The 5,289-nt window shown below is 44.9% G+C and overlaps 1 pseudogene; it reads right to left on the reverse strand.

The window, feature by feature from the left end:
- Positions 1-4,402: 4,402 nt before the first annotated feature.
- LOC137234904 (acid phosphatase type 7 pseudogene) lies at positions 4,403-5,007 on the reverse strand (annotated as a pseudogene).
- Positions 5,008-5,289: the final 282 nt, after the last annotated feature.

The following is a 5,289-nucleotide window of genomic DNA, read 5'->3' on the forward strand; positions in this document are numbered from 1 at the left end:
TCGGTGTCAGCCCAGGTGAAAGAAGCATCCAAAATTGAATTACGTTCACCAGTGGATGCCTGCTTCAGCCTGACTACACCCGTTCTAGTCCTAGCCAAACTCACTGGGAATCTTCCATCCTGCCATATCAACGTCATGACTATGCAGGCATTCCCAGACTTGGTTTTGCAGACAAGAGGTTCTACATCAACGAAGATGTAGACCTCATCCTTGGAGGAGACATATATCCCCAAATTATACTGAGTGGTCTGAAAAAGAATGTACTAAATACACTTTTGGCCCAAGAGACAGTGTTCGGTTGGATACTAACCGGTCGCATCGAAGCACCGAGTCCAACGAAGAGCATCATGTCATTCTACAACGAGGTTGCGTTGGACAACCAATTAAAAGCTTTCTGGGAGGTAGAAAATGTTCCCAAAAACAAAATGCTTAATGAAGAAGAAAGGTATTGTGAACAATTATTTAAGGACACAACAAAACGTGATGAAAGTGGAAGATATACAGTCTCGCTACCATTCAGGCAGGATTACCCTGAGAAGATTGCATTAGGACCGTCTCTAAAGCGCGCATGTTCACAATTCTTCAGAAATGAGGGGCGATTACTGAAAAACCAAGAGTTAGGGAAAGAGTATGTTCGGGTGTTATCCGAATACGAAACGCTTGGACATATGAGAAAAATTAAAAATAATGTACCATACGACGATTCGGATAATTATTTCCTGCCCCACCACGCCGTTGTAAAGGCGGAAAGTACCACCACCAAGGTGCGCGTCGTCTTCAACGCGTCAAGTCCGACAGCAAATGGCATTAGTCTAAACGACATACTCCACCCAGGTCCAGTACTCCAAGCAGACTTGCCTATTTTAATTTTACGTTGGCGACTGTATCGCTTTGTCTTTAATAGTGACATAGAAAAGATGTATAGGCAAATTTGGGTGACCGATAATCACGCCAAATTTCAAAGAATTGTCCATCGAACATCCCCCAACGAACCCATCAGTCTTTACGAACTGAAGACTGTTACCTTTGGTGTAAACTGCGCCCCCTACCTCGCGATACGGTCACTTCTACAATTGGCTGATGATGTAGAAAATACGCACCCAATAGCATCGGGTATATTACGAGAAAGTATGTATGTCGACGACGTTTTATCTGGAGGACATACAATAGCGTCAACCATCAGAGCAAGAAACGAGATTCGCGAAGCATTACACTCAGCTGGCTTTCCATTGCGCAAGTGGACATCAAATTGTGAGGAAATCCTTCAGGACATCCCCAAAACGGATCTGCTCAGCGAGGACTTCCTAGCGTTTGAAGAGGCTAGCTCGGTGAAGGCACTCGGAATACGATGGAACGCGCATTCAGACATGTTTTACTTCGCCCCGGGAGCTTTAGAGAGTGGCGAGAACATCACCAAACGCGCAATCCTATCCGCTATAGCCAAACTTTTCGACCCTTTAGGCTGGCTTGCACCAATGGTCAAAGTAGCAAAAATATTAATGCAGAATATTTGGTTAGAAGGCACCGGATGGGATGAGCCTGTCTCACCAAATACATTAGAACGGTGGAAAAATTTCACCCAACACTATGGCGAAATAGATAACATACGGATACCGCGGTGGGTAAATTTTTCCCCGGAAGGCGAAATAGAAATCCACGGCTTCTGTGACGCTTCCGAGAAAGCATATGCTGCAGCGATATATATGCGCGTAAAAAGAGACGATCAGTTTTTCATTAACTTACTCTTAGCAAAAACCAGAGTAGCTCCAGTGAAAACCATCTCGCTACCACGTTTAGAACTCTGCGGCGCCGTGCTTCTCGCAGAAATGATGGAATCAATATTCCGAAATATTCATTTGGGACCCGTAAAAGTTCACCTCTGGACGGATTCAACCATCGTACTCGCATGGATAAGAAAGCCGCCCTGTTCCTGGTCAACCTTCGTCGCACACCGAATCACTAAGATCATCGATATGGTCGGTAGCAAGGACTGGCTTCACGTGGACTCGGAATCTAATCCAGCGGATCTAGGAAGCAGAGGACTACTTGCATCAGAGTTGACCACCAATTCGTTGTGGTGGCAGGGACCTTCTTGGCTGCAAGAAGACAATTCCCACTGGCCAGCACAAGAGACCGAATACAAAACGTCCGTTGAGGAGAAGAGGGCACAAACATATGCCACGACAAGGGTAGATCATGTAGATATTCTCGACCGTTTTTCAAATTTACCCAGGGCTTTAAAGGTTCTTTCCTATGTTAGGAGATTTTATAAACGAACTCACCCAAAAACTAAAGCAATGTTCCACGAAAGGTCGTGCATAATCTCAGCCGATGAGATTAAGGCAACGACTCAAGCATTAATACGAGTCTGCCAGAAACAATTTTACGGGACAGAATATTTAAAATTGAAAAATAGGGAACCTATCGATCGAAAGAGTGAAATACTGTCACTCAACCCATATATCGACAAAGATGATATTATTAGAACAGGGGGGCGTCTAGGGGCTTCAAAGGACATGTCATACAATGAGCGTCATCCGATCATCTTGCCGTACAATTGTAGGCTGTCTCGCCTTACAGTTATGATGGCTCATCATGACTCCCTTCATGGCGAGAACCAGCTCATGCTCAGTCTTATCCGAACCCAATACTGGATACCGAATGTCAAGACCATGATCAGAGCCATCATCCACAATTGCAAAACCTGCATTATTCACCGGAAGCAGGCACAGTCCCAACTTATGGGTACCCTTCCCTGCGAACGGACTACTTTTACCCGCGCTTTCACCAATACCGGGGTAGACTTTACGGGGCCTTTCGACATCAAAAGCTACCGCGGTAGAGGATGTCGACTGTCAAAAGGCTACGTATGCCTTTTTGTCTGTTTCTCCACTAAGGCCATTCACTTAGAGGCCACTAGTGACCTCAGCACCCCATGCTTTCTCGCAGCCTTCTCGCGTTTTATCGCGAGAAGAGGATGTCCGAAGAACATCTACTCCGACAATGGTACAAACTTTGTCGGAGCATCAAGATCTTTACGATCCGAATTTAAAGCCTTTCTGGCCGAAAGCCGAGACAAAACAGTCTCAAAGTATAGCCATCAAGCATTGAGCTGGCATTTTATTCCCGCCGCCGCTCCACATATGGGCTGCCTGTGGGAAGCGGGAGTGAAGAGCTTCAAAAGCCACTTCAAAAAGATTGCTTCTCCCCACAAATATACTATGGAGGAGTTCCAAACACTTTTGTGCAGGATTGAGGCGTGCCTCAACTCGCGCCCTCTCAGTCCAGGATCGAATGACCCAACGGACCTGGAACCACTAACCCCCGGACATTTCCTAACCGGCAGCCACCTGCTGGCTCCACCAGAGCCAGATGCCAGTGAGAGCTCTGCCTCGATGATCAATCGATGGCAGAAACTCAAAGCCCTCCATCACACTTTCTGCAAACGATGGAAGGTGGAATATCTATCCGAACTTCAAAAACGAGTGAAGTGGAAGCATCCCAAAGAAAATATAAAAGTGGGAGATCTCGCTGTCCTCAAAGAGGACAACTTATCTCCCAACGAGTGGAGGCTCGGTAGAGTCGTCAACGTACACCCCGGTGAAGATAACCGAGTACGTGTAGTCGACCTCTTTACCGAGAAGGGTCAAGTCAGACGACCTTTGGTCAAACTGATCCTCCTTCCCAACGGAGGAGACGGATTGCGAGAAGGCCAATAGCTCCTCGTAACAATCCTTCCGTTCCTCTCCCTCACTCCACTTCCCTATCGATAATCCACCAAAAACCCAGCGCTCCCCCACCGAGGCCAACCAATCACCCTAATGCAGATCCCCATCTGCCACAAAACAATTATTTTTCATTTTCAAAATCAAACCCCACTTCACTCACTCACCCCGAGCGAGGACACCAGAACCCTAACGCAGACTCAGGGTCTGCCACGGAACGCAGATGCACTCAGCCAAAGGAACGAGGCCAAGCAATAACCTAACGCAGATTCGATATCTGCCACAGAACCGAAAGGCATTCGGCCCACTAGATTTTAATTTAAAAAAAAAAAAAAAAGACAGGTGTTTTCAGCTCATCAGAATAAAGCTGCTCTGAAATTTCTTTAGCTTTTTCTGTACTCATTGTGCCTTCCAATTATTAAATATTTGCCTCTTCTGTTAAAGAAAACTGCGTTTTTGTTGTTTTTATACATAACTGCCATGCTTGTCTTTGATAATCCAAAAAGCATCAATTATACCACCGTTTTTATCATCAGAAACTTGTTCAAAGTAAAGATGTGTATGATTATGTGCCCTCATACGTGTATAACCATAATCCTGGCTGTGAAAGGCACTCCACTTAGGCAAATCATTTACGAATGGCTCTCGTCCCCCCTTACAACCAAGCGAACCTGTAATCAAATGCACCGGTGCACTACCATGTATGGTACATAAGCCGCAATCGATTCCACTTGTCGCATAAACTCATCTCCCACACGCGCATTCTGCGTATTCATGTCGTAGGCAAAGTCACCCAAATGATTGATCGCATCGTACATGCCCTTTTGGTATCCTGTTGTAAGCGCGCCAACGATTTTGCATTTTCATTGCCCATATCGCCTTAGAACGCCACTGTTGGCGCCCAATTATCACCGACAGGCACTGTGCGAAATTCAAAAGGCGGTGACCAGCCCAATTGACCACCACAATGGTAGACATAGGAATGAGTGTATAAAAGATTTGATAATCTGACCCTATGTATGTATTGTGACTTTTGTTTATCGCCACCATCCACAAATCTCTGGGATGTGCCATTGGCTTGCTGTGGTAAGCCATCTAAACCATATTCAACAATTGATTCGATGGCATCGTCAGGTGTTTACCATGTTACCACAACTTCATTGGATTGTTCACCCAATGCTAGATGCACTTGTTCCGGTTGATAATGAAAAACTTTCTCCACATTTTGCGCAGCAACGCTGGTAATTAATACAATTACAAAGCAAAATTGCAGCGAAGGCATCGGAATTCCAGATGACTTTTAACACTTAAACACGAAGTTGCAGGCTGTTTTGCACTTAGTATATATATAGTATAACGATTTGCTTTAATTTCACAAATGCAACCTGTGAAAGTTGCATAAAAATGCACAACCGAATTTTGTGCAATCCAATCAATTTAAATTACATTAGCACACAAGAATCCTATTTATTCATTGCCTTAATATGCTATACCGTCAAAATGGACGACTCTTTAGCTTGAGTAGATTGTTTTAATTGATCTTTGTCTCCTCTGACAAATCGTA

The sequence above is a fragment of the Eurosta solidaginis genome, chromosome X (genome assembly GCF_040869045.1).
Source record: "Eurosta solidaginis isolate ZX-2024a chromosome X, ASM4086904v1, whole genome shotgun sequence".
In the NCBI taxonomy this organism is placed as follows: Eukaryota; Metazoa; Arthropoda; class Insecta; order Diptera; family Tephritidae; genus Eurosta; species Eurosta solidaginis.